Source organism: Herpailurus yagouaroundi, unplaced genomic scaffold (genome assembly GCF_014898765.1).
Source record: "Herpailurus yagouaroundi ecotype Mexico unplaced genomic scaffold, PumYag 180, whole genome shotgun sequence".
Taxonomy (NCBI): Eukaryota; Metazoa; Chordata; class Mammalia; order Carnivora; family Felidae; genus Herpailurus; species Herpailurus yagouaroundi.
In genome coordinates, this window is record NW_024412411.1 from 22,967,751 (window position 1) to 22,985,674 (window position 17,924).

A 17,924-nucleotide genomic window follows, 5' to 3' on the forward strand; every position below is an offset into this window, starting at 1 on the left:
CCTTCAGAAATAAGCACCAAGGGCTTACGCCTTCACTGATTCTGGATCACATAGAAAATTACAAAAACACTTGTTTATTCATTAGGAATCCCCACAGCATGAAAAATAACAAGCAGTCTCTGAGCAGAACCAGTCTTCTCTGTGGCCTTAGGTGGGGCACCCCATCTGGGATGGAGGTGATTCTTGGCTGTCTTCCCATTTGGGCAGGATCTGATACGTGAGTCTGTGTCTCATTCAGCATGTCACCCGAGCTCACCACATAATACATGTGTTTTCAAAATGTTACACCAGGAACAAAACAGTGTGGACTGCTTGACTTACATGGGTTCTCAGAATTTCTCCTCATCTCTTTCTGTAGGTATTTCCCCCAGATCGTGGCTTGATTTCTAATAATTATGCTCCAAGCCAATTGTTGTTAAGCTGGAATTTCAACAAAGAAAGCCCTCATGACCACTTGTCTTTGTTGGCTGTGCTCAGTGTACAGGAGTCTACTGTGAGACACTCTTGGGAGGTGGTAGGTCAAGGTCACTCCTAGGGACAGCATGGCCTAACGGTGGCGCTCAGGCTCTGGAGTCAAAATGACTTCAGCTCGAATCCTGGCTTCAACATTTAACAACTCTGTGATATTGGACAAGTTACCGCCTAAATCCACGGCTTCCTCATCCGTGAGAGGGGGCTAATTAGTAGTTCTAAACTCAGAGGGTTGTTAGGAGCACTCATTGAGTTAATGAAGATACAACCTTCATTACATGGCTGCCATGTGGTAAGTGCTCAGGAAATGTTAATTCTTGTTGATACAGCTACTGTTGATAATATCCTTGCATCTTGGATGAAATTGCCTGGAAGTTGCCTTAGAGCCCAGGATAGTTCTAGATCAGAGCTGGAAAGGCTGGGGTTAAAGTGCAGTCTGGGAGTTGAGGCCATGAGTGAAGGTGAAGGAATCCAAAGCCTCATCCAAAGCCTGTCAACGTGTCTGAGGAAATAGGTGAGGGTTGGACCTAAAGTTTAGACGAAGGAGGCTCTGAGACGGGGAACTGGCATATTTCCAGCACTATTCAGGAAGGGAGGTATGGAGCGTTTCTGATCTCTGGAATAGAGTTTTCCCTCCAGGCCCCTTCCTTGCTGAGTCCGCAGGCTGATAACAGATTCAGCTCCCCAGGAACCCTGAAACTGGAAGAGCGGTAACTAGACAGAGTGTGTGTATTTTAGCGACCGGGAGGAATGATGGCTCTTACTATAAATAGTCATTCTGCTTTATTCCTCAGCCTCTTGTGAGTTAAAAAGATGTCATGAATTAGTGCCCAAAGGCTAATCTTTTTTTTTATGTTTACTTATTTTTGAGAGAGAGGGAGAGTGAGTGAGCACACACACACACACACACACACACACACAAGCGGGGGAGGGGAAGAGAGAGGGGGACCGAGGATCTCAAGTGGGCTCAGAGCTCAATGCTGGGCTCAAACTCACAAACCCTGAGATCATGACCTGACCAGATGCTCAACTGACTGAGCCACCTGGAGGCCCCACTAATTGATCTTTAATACCTATATCCACAGGAGATGCTGACAATGTGTTTGGATTTGGGAGGCTTGAGTCTGATAGAAAACTGCATGCTATCTCTGAAGATTGCACACTAACTTTCAAAATAAGAGATTATTTTTATAAAGAATCCATACTACGTAGATGAACCGAAAGATAATTTTGATGATTAATTGGGAAATTATAAGAGGTCTGCTTATTCTGTGTGTTCTGAGTTGGCCCACTTAATGGATCACTCTTGGTTCAAATGTTAAAAAAAGTGTCACGTTGGGGGCACCTGGGTGGCTCAGTTGGTTAAGCATCTGACTTCTGCTCAGGTCACGATCTCACAGTTTGTGAGTTCGAGCCCCACATCGGGTTCTGTGCTGACAGCTCAGAGCCTGGAGCCTGCTTTGGATTCTGTGTCTCCCTCTCTCTCTGCCCTCCCCCACCCCCCACCTCGTGCTCTCTCTCAAAAATAAATAAAACATTAAAAAAAAAAGAGTCATGTTGGCAGATGTTCAGAGCTTGTGGACTTGGCTCCTGAACTCCCCGTTTCATTAGTGATTCCCATCCCTCCTCTTGACCACCTAACTGGACATCTTTCCATCCCTCCCTGCCTCCTGCTCCAAATGATGCATGTATTAAGTGCTTTCTAGGTTTCTGAGATTTGACTCTTCAGGATCACTCTTGCTTCTTTTTATCTTGATATAGTTATACCTCCTGAAAGATGACTTTTCCAACCCAGAGCCCCTTCCCAATGGAGACCTGCTCAGACAGCCCCAGCCAGGACGAGTCCTGTTTTGTGAGCATCTTAAAAACACCAGAAGGCTCCTGGGTCGTAGGGGGGAGAAGTTTACAAGAGTACGAAGGGGACTTTGGCTCACGCATCCATCCAGAGTTAAACTTACATGACTTTAAAAGTATAGAAAAAATGTAATTCATGCTTAATGAAAAGAGCCTTGAGAATAAATACAGTAACTTGGTGGTGGGACAAGGTGATGCCTTGAATCAGCACTCATAAGGACTCTCATACATGTCTATAAGCCCTTCCTAACTACATGCATAATTTTGTACATTTTTTTGCCCATCCGGAAAAGTTTATTGGCTTTGTTTTCATCTGAAAATGGTAGATTCACCTATTACAATCCTAGAGTTTACAGAAGTACTTTCACCTACAGGAATTCACCCGATCTTCCTCAACACCATGTATTGGCAGGTACAACCACGGTTGTCTAGACTTTGATGGTAGGAGTCTAGGGCTGCTGTCCTTTTAGGGAGTATTTGATTCTTTTTTGGGTAGGGAAAGGGCACACTCGCTAAGATGGACCAACACACCATAAAAAAACGATCATTTATTTTTTTTTTAATTTTTTTTTCAACGTTTTTATTTATTTTTGGGACAGAGAGAGACAGAGCATGAACGGGGGAGGGGCAGAGAGAGAGGGAGACACAGAATCGGAAACAGGCTCCAGGCTCCGAGCCGTCAGCCCAGAGCCTGACGCGGGGCTCGAACTCACGGACCGCGAGATCGTGACCTGGCTGAAGTCGGACGCTTAACCGACGGCGCCACCCAGGCGCCCCGATCATTTATTTATTTATTTTACTTTATGGGTGTACAGAGAAGTCCCATGCAGTACTGTATTGAACAATGCTGTTTTTATCTGGAACAGCACTATCTAGAACCATCCTAAAGACTCAGTGTTATAGGAAAGGCCACGTCCTAACAGGAGCTCTCAGGATCTCTAGCATCTTTAGAAGGCAGAAAGGAGCTCGAGATCAAATCTGCCATGAGTTGTGCGCTAACACGCTTCTCTAAAGAGCTATGGCGTTGGTTCTTTGGTGTTGTTTTGTTTTGTTTGTTTGTTAGCCTGCGCCCTGGATTCCACAGGCCTGGGTTCAAGTCTTTGTTCTCCTATGACATTTTTGGCAAAGTCCCCAAATAAAAGTATCAACCTCATAGGGTTTCTGTAAAGATCAAATGAGATAATAAGCTTTGTAAACTATAAAGTATCGTATAAATATGAAGATTTATAGGAGGCTCCAAAGTTGGTCCTATTTCGTCAAAAATTGGTGCATGGTTCATTTTTTATTTATTTGTTTTTTAAGATTTTTCAAATTTGTGCAAGTATGTTATGCATGTATTTAGTGAGAGGGCACATGAGTGAGCAAGGGGCAGAGAGAGAGGGAGGGAGAATCCCATGCAGGCTGCGCACGGTCAGGGATCGAGCTCACCCGATGTGGGCCTTGAACTCAGGAACCATGAGGTCATGGCCTGAGCCAAAGTCGGGTACCTAACCAGCTGAGCCACCCAGGTAACCCTGGTTCAGGTTTTTTTTTTTTTTTTTTTTTAAATGTGAGTAGATACAAATGAAAATTAAAGCAGTTCTCCAGAAAGTATAAATGGTTTAGCCAAAGACTGGGTTTGGCTCTGGATTGAAGGTCCTCAGAATTCTGCCTCTCATCTACCCTTAAGTCTATTTTCTCAAAACTCGATAAATCCTGTCTTCAATAGACTGGTCTGCACACTCCTCAGGCACATCCCTCATATACAAGTCGGCTGAGTCCCTGGGATATTAGGTGTCGAAAAGAAGACACTGTATGAGTCATATAACAATCGAGCTGAGCAAGAAACACATCAGAATGAAAAGCCACGGGGGTTCCTCTGAGAACCGACGGCAGCCGCCCAGACAAGCCTGCAAACTGAAGGCCAGCCCTGGCCTGCTGCGGAGTCCTCTGTTTCAAAGAACACCAGACAGCCAACTTCCAGGACTATGTGTCTCGAGGATCTCTTAAGTGTATATTTCCCTAAGATGCTTGTTGACTGGGCCCATCCAGGTGTATCCTGTTCACTGTGTCTGGAAGTAAACGCTCAGGGAAATGGAAGTTCCAGAAGTGAGGAATGAGCAGGCTGGTCAAAGGGGAGGGTGCTCGTTGGGACACAGGAGTCCTGAACTTACTTCCTTTGAGTTACTGTTCTTTTTCTGGATGTCCTCGTGGGTGCATTTGCAAAACAAGAAGGGCTGGATGGGAAGGACCCTCCTTAGGGCCTTGCCAAATTGCATGCAATACATCTCTGCTTTGCAACAGGTAATTTTCTATCACCGAATCACAGATGTTTCTGATCAAGTTTTATGAATTTCTCTCTTCTATTTGAGGGTCACCAAAAGTCAGGGAAATTCTCTGAGGTATTACTGGGAGGGATGGTGAAACTGTCTCACTATCGTTGTCGTCTCATCATCGTTGTCCGCGTTTCTTCTTCCCAGACTCGCGAAATTAATTAGCGGGGTTACTCTTAGGTGGTAGCCAACCTGAGAGCGTTTCAGAAACGTCACGAAGCTCCGGGAAGGCAACGAACTCCCCAGCGGCCGCAAACTTACCCCTTGGCTCTTTTCCCTTGGGCTGTCTCTGTCGCCTGTGAAAATACAAAGAGTCTGAGAACAGCTAGCACGCTGCGTCCCTGCTAGCGAGTTAGAATAAATGATCTCCTGCCATCCTTCCCCCCAGCTGGAGAAACGGCCACACAAGGGAATTGTTTAGGTAGGCGAGGGGCATGATGGAAGGCACTGTGCCGAGGGCCAGGAGGTCCCGCCTTGGAGCAGCCTCTCATGGGGCCAGCGCCTTGCCCCAGTGAGCCCTTTCCTGTGAGGGCTGGGGACAAAGCAAGGTGCCCTCTAAGATCTTGGAAATAATGCCAGCGAATTGCTCTCTAGGTGTCAAATAGAAGATCAGCCCCTCGTAGATCAAAGTAGAAATATACACGTGGAAGACGTAACCAGGCTGCAGGGCCCGTGGCGCTCATAACCGGTGGTGCGCTGGCTGACGCTGAACAACCAGCTCTCTGGGGTGGGGGGGGGACAAACCTGATTTGTAACGTTGGCCCGTTTCTCTGGTATAAATCCTCGCACCGTGGCTAATTTCAAGCTGCCGGTGTGATGTCACTGAAAGCAGAATGGAGAAGAGATGCGTCTAATCAGGGCTCCTGGTTCAAGTCACCGGGGCCACTCTACCACACCACAACTTTCTAACCCAGTCGAATGCACTAGAACAGATAGAGAAAAGATGTTTCCAGCAGAGAGGGAGTTGATCAGCCATTGTATGGCAGAGAAAGAAAGGTCACTGTGACAGACACTGACGACAAGGGACGAAGGCTTGGCAACTTGAATTTTGAGTATTTCCAAACCCAGATCCATCACCTGCCCCGTAAAATGAATGCATCAGGTTGTTTTAGCTCAATGCCATTAAACCTCAACTTACCTAACGCCTCTTTTCAATCCCATTGCAACCATACAACCTTCTGGTCATGACCCGGCTTCCCAGGTTGACTTGCCTCTGTGACGAGAGGGGGGACGCAAGATAAACATCTAAGATACTGCTCACGGACAGACCCACAGCTCAAGTTAAGCCTCATACATTAGGTGTCTTAGAATTTATAAAGCCCTTTCACAGTCACCAGCAGACTACGTTTGACCACAGATATTTTGGGTTTTGACTTCTTTTAACAAACAGAAGCTCTGGTAAGTGTGCCAGCATTTTTACAAGGCCATCATCAGCTAGAGCTGAATAGACGGTTTGTCGTGAGCCCCATCATTTCCTTGTCACCTCTCTGACCCGACCCACGTTGCTCAGTTAAGTTACTTGCTTAGCTCCCATAGCCACTTGGGTTTGCCAGTCCCTAAACAGGACCTCATTTCAGTCATATCCATCCTGTGAGCACTGATTACCCCAATTTTATAGATTTTTAAGCTAAGATTCAGAGATTCAACTGACTTTCCCATCATTGCACAATTAGGTGAGACCCAGAACTTAGAGTTCAAGGCTGTTCAGGATCACTATATAAGGTTGTACAGATTGTGCACTGCACAACTCCAGGAATGCCTTTCACACCATAGTCTGTGTGAATGGAGCCCTCTAGAGTTACAGAGTCCACACTATATGTAGAAGCCATGAGACCATTTTCCCTTCCATTTCACCGTAGTTCTAATACGGTCACACACTTAGTCATTTCCTTCAAATTTTTATTATAGAACAATTACTCAGATGAGGAAGTGAAACAGAGAATGATCAGGTTGAAACAGGCACCAGTAAGTCTGAACACAATAAGTCTTACGCAGATAGATATTGTCCAACTTACAGAAACAAGGTAGGTCTGCAATGAAGAATTGCTCTATAATGGCCACAATCATTTTATTTTACTTTACTTTACTTTACTTTATTTTATTTTATTTTATTTTTTATTTTATTTTTTTTGAGACAGGGAGAGTGAGCAGGGGAGGGACAGAAGGGGAGAGAGAGAGACAGACAGAATATATTTTTTTTAATTTTTATTTAATTTATTTTTTAAATTTACATCCAAGTTAGTTAGCATATAGTGCCAACAATGATTGCAGGAGTAGATTCCTTAAAGCCCCTTACCCATTAGGCCCATCCCCTCTCCTACAACCCCTCCAGTAACCCTCTGTTTGTTCTCCATATTTAAGAGTCTCTTATGTTTTTGTCCCCCTCTTTGTTTTTATATTATTTTTGCTTCCCTTCCCTTATGTTCATCTGCTTTGTATCTTAAAGTCCTCATATGAGTGAAGTCGTATGATATTTGTCTTTCTCTGACTGACTAATTTTGCTTAGCATAATACCCTCAAGTTCCATCCACGTAGTTGCAAATGGCAAGATTCCATTCTCTTTGATTGCCCAGTAATACTCCATTGTGTGTATATATATATATATATATATATATATATATATATATATACCACATCTTCTTTATTCATTCATCCATCAACGGACATTTGGGCTCCTTCCATACTTTGGCTATTGTTGATAGTGCTGCTGTAAACATGGGGGTGCGTGTGCCCCTTTGAAACAGCACACCTGTATCCCTTGGATAAATACCTAGTAGCACAATTGCTGGGTCATAGAGTAGTTCTATTTTTAACTTTTTGAGGCACCTCCATACTGTTTTCCAGGGTGGCTGTACCAGTTTGCATTCCCACCAGCAGTGCAAAAGAGATCCTCGAGAAAGAGAGAATCTTCAGCAGGCTCCATGCTCAGCGAGAGCCCGATGTGGGGCTCAATCCCATGACCCTGAGTTCATGACCTGAACCGAAACCCAGAGTCGGACTCTTAACCAACTGAGCCACCCAGGTGCCCCAAATGGTCACAATCATTTTAAGGGTGATTTTGTTGTCTTCAAATTTTCCTTGCTCTATACGTAACCCAGTACCTTTCTAGATTTCAGCTTCCACATGACTAAATGGGAGGTTTGCACTCAAGTTTTCAGTGAGACGGTAGTGCTTAATCCTAGGTAAATATTTAGAATCACCAGGGAGATTTTATTTACTTTTAATCGATTCTTAGGTCCCATCTTTAAAGATCTGAACTAAAATGTCACCAGAAGACATACACATAATGTCAAAGAAGGTGGGGGGTGGGGGAGATAAAGCACATGAAAAGATGCTCAACATCACCAGTCATTAGGGAAATGCAAATTAAATGTACTGCACACCTACACCCATAGAATGGAGAGGGCATGGAGCCACAGGAACTCTCATGTGCTGCTGGTGGAAATGTAAAAGGGAACAACCACTTTGGAAAGGCGTCTGGACGCTTCTTCAAGTGCTAGATATATACCTGCCACGTGATTCAGTCCTTCCACTCCGTGCTGTTTATCTAGGAAAAAAGAAAGCATACATCCAGACAAAGACCTGCTCATGTGTGTTCGGAGTAGCTTTATTTGCAATAGTCCCAAACTGGGAAGAACTCAAATGTCTGGTGACAGGTGAATTGATCAACAGGTGGTGGTATATCCCACAATGGAATACTACTCAGCGATAAAAAGGAATTAACACATAACCACGTGGTAAATCTCAAAATAACTCTGAGTTAATGAAGCCAGATAAAAGAAAAGGAATGCACTATATGATTCCATTTACATAAAATTCTAGAAAATATAAGTATAAATATAAATCTATAGCAACAGAAAGCAGATCGACTTCTGCCTTCTTGTGGGGATGGGGGAGGTAGGGAAGAATTACAAAAGGTGTGAAGAAACTTTAGGAGGTGATGTTCATGTTCATCATCTTGATTCTAGTGATGGATCAGAATATATACTTAAGTCAAAACTCATCAAATTGTTTAAATATGTGCAGTTTATTGTATTCCAATTACACAGTTTATATAATACAACATATTTCAGTACAGCTATTAAAAAAATCTGGTGCCTGGATCTCAGGCTCAAAGATTCTGATTGAATTGGTCTGGGCATCAGTATTTGTGTAAAGTTTCATCTAGGGGTACCTGGGTGGCTCAGTGGTTAAGTGTCAGACTCTGGCTCAGGTCATGATCTCGTAGTTTGTGGGTTAGAGCCCCATGTTGGGCTCTGTGCCAACAGCTCAGAACCTGGAGCCTGCTTCGGATTCTGTGTCTCCCTCTCTCTCTGCCCCTCCCTCTGCTTACACTCTGTCTCTCTCTATATATATAGAAAAATAAATAACATTAAAAAAAATTTTAATTTCACCTATGATTCTGTTGTACAGCCAGGGTTGATTCTACAATTTTAGATCATTTCAGCTGCCCTGGGCCCTGGGTATTTTGGGAGAGCCCTTCCCCACTTTGTGCACTAGAGCAGAAGGGATGGTCCCCCGAAAGCTGTTGTTCATGCAAAAGAGAACGCAAAGTGCTCAAATCTATTGCCTCAGTGCCCGGGGTCCAGCCTGGCTGCTTGGAAGCTGGAGCTACTCTGGCCTTTCCCAGAACAGAAACACCCTTCCACCTCCAATATCTATCCATTTATTCCAGCCTGATGTCTTCCTGTGACATTTTTTTTTTTTTTTTCAAATCTGCTCTTGGTGAGCCTGTTGATACTTAGGGTAGATGTTAGAAAGGTTTGTATGTGTAGAAACAATGCGACTCGCCCCAGCCAGGTACCTCCTAGTAACACCTGCCGGTACAACCTGGGGCATAAGAAGCTGGTACCAGATGCTTACGAATCAGAGCTAAGGCAGCTGGACTGAGGGTCCAGAATGCCAAGAAGGGGAGGAGAAGTGCTCCCTGTCCTGATGCTCCCAGCGAGGGCAGCAAAACTTGACCACTGGCCTAGACCAGGGAACATGGCAATCGGGAGCTGGAATTAGGGGAATGACCCTTTTTACCAAGGCCCTTCCTACTCATCCCTGAGACGCAGGGAGAAAGACAAAGTGAGTGTATTGGGCTTTTGATACAAATTGCTTCAAGTCCCATTCTACTTTTTATTAGTCTGGGCAGGGCACCTAACCTGTCTTTTGCCTTCAGTTCCTTGCCTACAAAATAGAGATAACAAGATCTTTCTCATTCGCTTTGACAGGGTTATTGCGGAGATCAAATGAGAAACTGAGTGTGAGCAGGCCTCGTAAACATAAAGGCATTATTATTTACCATGATCCTCCCAGTGTTTTACAGAAGGGAGAAGCAAAGGTGTAGACTCAATTGGTAGAAAAATTGGACGAGCCTGAGGAATAACATCACTACACGGCCCCTGAAACTTGACTTGCTGTTTCCATGACTTGGGTGGCGCCATAATCATAATAACAGTAACAGCTGGATTTTGTTGAGCACTTACATTCTCAACACTCCACGAAAGGGCATCTATATTTCACAAAGGATTTTTACAAAAGAAGGAAGAAGGGCCAGTAGGGAGGTTAACAAGTTGTCCAAGATCACACGGCCAGCAAGTAGACTTGGGTCTTGAAATGCAACAGTCCAGCTCCAAAGCACATCATGATAAGCAGCAAAACTTTCTCGTGCAAAGGGATGTCTCAGCTCAAAATTTTAATGAATGACTTAGGTGCTCTCTGTAGACCTCCTCTCTCAATCCCAAAGCAGGCAGGCAGGGCTCTGTTAAGAATCAGGAAATAGGAATCTTTGTTCTAGAATTTTCTGTGTTATCTGGAGATGAGAGTGGGCGTTTATGATTGGGCTTTCCATACAAGTACTTTTCCTTAGCTTCTGAAAATAAACCCACTGAGATAAGATTAGGTTATCAGATAGGCTGCAAAACGTGACATGATATGCCTTTTGAGTTTCTAGTTACTCTTCATTTGTCGGACACTTCATGTCTACTACGCTGTTTATTAGGCACAAGGGTTGACCAGAAATACGGTTGCGAACTTGTACTGTACAACTTACAGACTAAGGTTGGCGAGAAGGGGAGAAAACTGATAAATATAACACCCAGACAGACAGCAAACATCCTTAATATGTACGGATCTCACAGAAGTGCCTAAGAAGAATACTCTCACCGATCTTGTAGTTGTTCTATTAAGTCAGAGTTTACCTTTTTGAAGGGAATAAATTGAGTTTATAGAAGGGCATATCAGGAATGCAATCTTTCCCACATGATATATTCTATTTATATGTATTTTTTAAATGTTTATTTATTTTGAGAGAGAGTGCACCTGTGTCCCCAGGCATGTGTGCGTGCAAGCGGGGGAGGGGCAGAGAGAGAGGGAGAGAAACAATCCCAAGCAGGCTCCGTACTGTCAGCCCAGAGCCCACTTGGGGCTGGATCTCATGAACCGTGAGATCATGACCTGAGCTGAACCTATTTATATGTATTTTAACTGTCAAAAATGGTTTTAAATGGGCACAGGATTTCAAAATAAGTTTCCATCTTGAGAAGGGAAAATGCAAACTCATTACAGAAAAAAAAAACAACTTAACTTTAAGAAGGGACTCAGGTTTACAAATACATTCAACCACTCGGATTAGAGGTGAGGTTGTAAAACAGGGGTCTATCTATTGTGTCCCCTTATGAGAAACCTCCATCATTGTGGACAGGTGCTTAAAGACTCCTGGCTTCCCTGAGTAATTCCAGCCTGCGTTGGGTCACTTGATTTCAAAGGACTGGGAAGAGTTATCTCCAGAAAAATGAAGATTGAGCAGTACTGATCATAAACATCGTGGGGACCCTGCAAATGTTAGAGCTGGGTTCCTTCGAAGAAGGAGTCTGCCCAGGCAGCCTTGCACAGTCTCACAGCCCTGCCGGTTTGACGGCAAAATAGTCCAGAGGGAAACAGTCCCTTGTTCAGACTCATCTCTCAGCAAATCCAATTTTTATTTGAAGAGGACCAAGGACTTTGGCTCCAATGGCAGCCCGAACTGCCTCTTGCTCCCTTCAGCCTTGAAGTCTGTTTAACCATGGCCCAGAACCGTTAGTGAGGGGTCCAGCGCCTCGGTCCGCAGAGATAAAATTGAGATGCGGTTGAGGAACCCATCTCAAGGAACTCATGGTCAAGTCGACCCTCTGATTGATCGGTTCTCCAAGGGCTCCTAGCTTGGTTGCTGACATGGTCCCGGAACAACATAACCTGGAGAATTATGTATTCGTCACCAGCTGGTAAGCTGGTATTGTGGTTGGAGAGCAAGAATATGGATGAGGTATGCTTAGCCCATTGCAGGGCACAAAGAAAGTACTTCCTAACCTCTGTCCTGCCAGCCCTGCTGTGAGCGATGCACCCTCCTTTCCAAATTCCACTGTCAGGCAGTTGAGGCAAGGTGTCAAGTTCAGGGGCAGATTTCTGATACTACCACAAGTGCTCCCAGGCAACAGCCCCCCTGAGCCACGCTCTTCCCTGGGGAAGCATTTCACGCTGCTCTACACAGGCCTCCATCTCCAAGCCGCTGTTTTGGGCAAAGAAGATAAGGAAGGGGATCTGATCGTTATTAACACACATCTCTCCTCAGCGCACTTACAATAGGGACCGAGTCTCAGAATTGCTCATTTCAAGCAATTAGATATTATATAGGCATTTCTCCAAATGCTAGCGTTGTATAAGGACATGACCTTTCTTTCTTCGTGAGACAGAGCAAAAGCAATTTTAGGGCGTTGGCTTAGACCGAGTCAGTGAAAAGATCAAAGAAGAAATGAACTGCTCAAGAATGAGAAATGAAGTCCCTTCCCCCTGAGGGAGAGAGAGCTGTGACCATAATGAAAATGCAATTGATCAGGAAAGAGACTCAGGATCGATTTCGTGTCCTTTTTTTTTTTTTTTTTTTTTGTAAAATGTAGCCGGAGCGCATCACTGAAAGCTATTTTTGTTTCTAACCTTCACACAAATACTCTTTCCCTGAATGAGTACCTGATCCACCACTTGGACGAGGCCCGAGTATCCAGGCAGGCTTCGCTGGCTGCAGGTAAACAGTGTGCTGGTGGCAGATCTTAATCCCACCCACTGCTTTGCTTGAAAAGTTGGAGGTGCCCCTCTTAGGAACTGAATAAGGAGTCTCCGGAAGCCATGAAGCCCCCCCACCCCGGTGTGTAGGGGGTGCTGTTAAGGGGGCTGCATTTCTCTCAGACTCTCTAATGGCACCATCTGGCCCCGGCACCCGAGAAACTGGATGCACCCTCTGCTGTGGTTTCCTCTCCCTGCCCTTTAAAGCACAGAAGCCCCATGACGTGCTGCGGCCCTGGTAATGGTCCACCTCTCTTGGCGGTCATGCATTTGAAGCGTCACTTGCCACTGGGGCCGCCGTGAACGTTCGATTCAGTTGCAGGTGCTGCAGAAAGCACCTGCAGCTTGCCAGCGTCAGTTGCGGGAGGAGGATGGAGGCTGTGGACCAGGATGCGCGCTCTCTTCACCCCCGAGCAGGAAAGGAGAAAGAGGAAGGTGATGGAGATTTGCTTGTGGGGTGTGGCCCAGTTGGAGGCCTGTGGGACCAATGCCGAATGGAAGAATGAAAGTCTGTCTTGCCACAGGCATTGTCGTTATGACTCCACAGATCCCTCTGTCTTCAGGAGAGGTGTCATGAATTCCCACATCCTTCTGATCCTAGGAAGGCTCAGCAGAACATCTCAGACTTGCCTCCCCAGAGGAGGGTCCGTCATGACTCCCTAGACACATCTCAATCCAGGAGGGGCTATCATGATTCCCTGGTTTTGGCTCTGAAGGTCCATCACTTCCTGCCCAGAACCCAAAGCAATGAGCTATCAGGAAGGGCCTCCAGCTAGTCTTTTCCACGTGGGAAGGGCCGAGGACCCCGCATTAGTTACTCCCAAAGAACAGCAAACGTAAGTACGTGGGGGGAGGTGGGGAAAGCAAGCGAAAATCCTATTCTGGAAATAAGAAGCAGCGTGACTTCAAAAGACCTTCCCGGCTCTGTAGCCCAGCCAGGGCTGAACGGGGTCAAAGTGGAGATGAAGAAGTTGATGAAAATCGGCGCTCTGGGCTATAAAATATCAAGCAGAGAAATTAAGCGGTGGGCTGGGGCTGCCTTCTCTTCCAGACTGATTACCCAGAGATTGCCAAGGGCACCATGCCCTCTGCCACTGACTCATTTCTGCTCGGGAACAGAGGATTGAACTCCCAGGGAGGCACTGGAAGTATGTAGGAAAGTTCTGGTGATTTTGTGAAGGGGACTGCACTCTCTCCAGGGATGATGAAACAGATTCTGCCCCCACCCCATGGTATGAATACATCATAGCAGCAAAAACTAGGATAAACTGCCAAATAAAAGAGCCCTGTGTTCTGTTGTACATAAACTACCATTACGGCTCTGCAGGGAAACAGTAGAACAAGCAAGGGATGACATTTTCAAATGAGGAGGAAGAGATTGAGGAGAGGGATCTGACTGAAGAGTAAGGGACAGTGAAACTGCTCCGTTCCCAGCACCCGTGAGGGGGGACGAAGCTCTCAGCAGGTGAGGCAGGGGAGGAGGAAGGCTGGCTTCGGAGGGCTCTGGTGGGTTACGACGTTCTCTGTGTCTCAAGAGAAGACAAAGGCTTTCTCAGCTGTGGCACAGAACTCACATTTATCGTTTAAAATAAAAATTCTAGCCCTACATTTGTGTGAAGCTCGTGGGGCATGAAACGTTTTTATAGGTAATTTTAGGAAGCCATAAAACATGGCTGTGTGTGGGTTACAGTGACGGCTCATACACCGTAGCATGTTCTAACTACTCGGCTGTAATGAACTCTTCTGGGTTTTTTTGCTTTTTTTTTTTAAACTGGTTTCCCCTGTCTCTTAAAACTCCAGCCTATTAAAAACTTAGTGTCATTTGTGAAGCTTGAGAAAGCAGCCTATGCTGTCCTTCTTTGAAATGAACATGAAATGTGAACTCCTTTGGTAGCACATATACTGAAACAGACATGAAGGAAGGGAATCTCTCTTATGTTTCCAGACCCACACATAACTGGCTGTGTTGTTCAGTCGTTCTTGTTTCTTTTCTTCTTTTCGTTTTTCTTGTTTACCGTTTGTTTGGTTTTGGTTGTTCTAGGAGCTGAGGCCCCAGTGACAACAGATCCAGGGACTGTCCTCGAAGAGCCCACGGGCTGGTGTTCCAGGGCCAGGCAGAGCCCGCCTTCCTTGATAAGGGTGAGCATGGGCCCAGGTGGGTAAGTGGACGTGTCAGTAGGCGACTTCAGGATACGGAGCAAGACAGCGAAGAGCCTGAGAACTGCCACTCAAAATACAAGTTGGTACACAAAAAATACATCAGCAGAAGCCCAAGCACAGGGAAGGGAAGGTGTATAACCAGAGCTGGCCAGCAATGAAATGGCCACTCGGTGCTGGGGAAATGCAGATACCACACGGGGCCACCACGGTCCGGTCCGTGGGCTTGCCCCTGGTGCTGGCCTTGGTCTCAGTCACCTTCATTATCCCACTTCCCATCCTCACCAGCGACCCCAGAGCAGGGGTTAATAAGTAACAGTTGGATTAAACAAGCATTCACGAAGGAATGTCCTCTCTGGGTGGGAAGTTGAACTAGAAGAATTCCAAGATTCCTTTCTACTCCGCGATTTTATGATTCTATAGAGAGCCTGAATTGTGACAGACCATGCCTGCTTGGGGCTGGGTTTATTTGTCCCCATGTTCTATCTCCCCATATAAATCAGCTTCCCCATTTTTTCCAAGTGTAGTAATCAGTTACCAATCAATTTGTACGCATTATCTCATCGCATTTCGCAACAGGCCTAGGAGGTAGTGTTTGGGTTTCTGTTGCTGCAGAACAAAGCAGCCCATCACTTCATGGTTTAAAACAACAGTTTATTATTACCTGCTGTAGTCCGCGGTTTGACTGGGCTCAGTGGGACCGTTCTTTGGGTGGCCTCTCGGGATTACAGTTATATGTTGGCTGGGGCGCAGGCATCTGAAGGCCCAATGGGGCCTGACATCCAAGGTGGCTCACTCCGTCGGCTGGCAGGTGATGCTGGCTGTCAGCTGGGGCTGTTAAGGAGATACCTTTGCCAGAACGTCTCCAAGTGTTTGGGCTTCTGACCGCATGGCGGCTGGGCTCCAACAGGGATGCTACAGGAAACCCAGATGAAGTGACTTGGTCTCCTGTAATCTAGCCTCGGAGGTCCCAGAATCTTGTTTCTGCAACATTCTATGGTCAAGTAAGTCACTGAGGTCAGCCTGGATGCAAGGGGATGGGAATTAGGCTCCATCTGTTGATGGAGGAATGTCAAGGCCATTTTAGAAGAGCAGCTGGGATGAGAAATACTATCAGAGGCATTCAAGGAAAATACCATCTGTCATAAGTATGTACTATTAATGTCCCATTCTACAGATGAGGACATTTTGCAATGATCCGCTAGGTCATAAGGTTAGCTTGCTCATTTAAGGGCAACCAAATCCACACTCCCTCTGATTTCTTAACCACTATTGCTTCATTTAAGACAGAGTTCTAAAACTTTAATAATGAAAGACTTATCCCTTTTGGGGTGCTTGGGTGGCTCAGTGAGTTAAGCATCCGACTCCGGCTCAGGTCAAGATCTCAAGGTTCATGGATTCGAGCCCAGCATCGGGCTCTGTGCTGACAGCTCAGAGCCTGGACCCTGCTTCAGATTCTGTGTCTCCCTCCCTCTATGCCCCTCCCCAGCTCATACTCTGTCTCTCTGTCTCTCTCAAAAGTAAATAAAAACATTAAAAAAAATTTTTTTTAAAGAGTTATCCCTTTCAAGGATGCAGTATTATTTTCAAGAATATAAAAACGTAAATTCTAGCAAAATGTATAAACTTGAAAGACAAGTTCCAGTAGGATCGGGGATGTCATGTTTGACAAGTATTATTAAAGAAAGAAGTCCCATTTGTTTCCCATCCAAATACTAACCAGGCCCGGCCCTGCTTAGCTTCCGAGATCAGGCACATTCGGGGTGGTACGGCCGTAGACAGAAGTCACGTTTGTTAAGCTGCTTCAGTGACCCAGGTACTTACACACTATATATAAACTCATTTAATCTTTCCCATCATCTGTTTCCCCCAGATGGAAAAAGAAGTTTCCAGAGGTTAAAGAGCTTGCCCAAAGTCACATAGCCACTGAGTGATAGAGGCAGGATGGAAACACAGGTGTGTCTCAGGCCACTTTCCATGCAGCTCCATGTTGCAGGTCGGGCCCCCAGGAATTCTGATTCCTGAGATGAGACCAGCATGATGGAAGGTAACTGATGAGTGCTCAGGGAGCACCCCTGAAAGAGGACACAGTGTCCAGCAGAGGAAGAGGTGGGCTGTGGCCGTCATACCAAAGGACTCAGCAGGCCCTTGGAGAGCTTTGAAGCTGGAAGAGCTCTCCAGAGTTGTCCGGAATAGAGGGCAAGGCGTGGGGGCTTTATTACCACCCCCTCCCCCACAGCAGGGATCACAGTAAATGGTTGCCCAATAAACAACTGCATCAAGCGATCAATCCGGATTGAACTGTATAAGGAAGCGGCACCACAGAGGGGAGGACCGGCTGACGGGTAAGGGGCTGAGCCCCGGACCAGGACAGTCTTTCCTGTTGGACACAAGAACATTGAGGCCCTGACTTCCGGATAATCCTCAAAAGGAGCAGCCAGATCGCTAAGCCCAAACGAAGCACTAAAATGAACACTGCAAGTCCTTTCAACGAAGCTGCCCAAGGAGCCCTCAGCACAGGCTGGTACATTTTTAATGTTGCTGAGTTCAGGCATGGCCCCAAATGGAATCAGCTTACAGTATTGAATTTATTTATTGTAGCGTTCCACGTTGTGACCACACACCCAGTGAAAAGTTCCTAAAAGTAAATAATACAGAGGCTGTTTACTCCTAGAGGCTGCTGCTGGTGGTGGGAGCTCGTTAGGTGACAAAATAGTAAGAGCCACTCACAATGGCGGTCATCTTCAAACGGTAGCGGCCAGACAGGGTGGAATGGTATAAAGGAAGCACACATTTCCCAGATGCACCCTTGGTCTCTGCGGCTGATCCAGCCTCACTTTCCATCTCTTTGGAGAAGGGGAAGAAGGAGAAGGAGGGAAAATTAGAAGTCAACAGGGAAGAGGAAAATATGAGGCGGCTGAAGGGAGATAGGGCTGACTTATTGAATATGTTATCTCTCTTTTTTTTTTTTTTTTCAACGTTTTATTTATTTTTGGGACAGAGAGAGACAGAGCATGAATGGGGGCGGGGCAGAGAGAGAGGGAG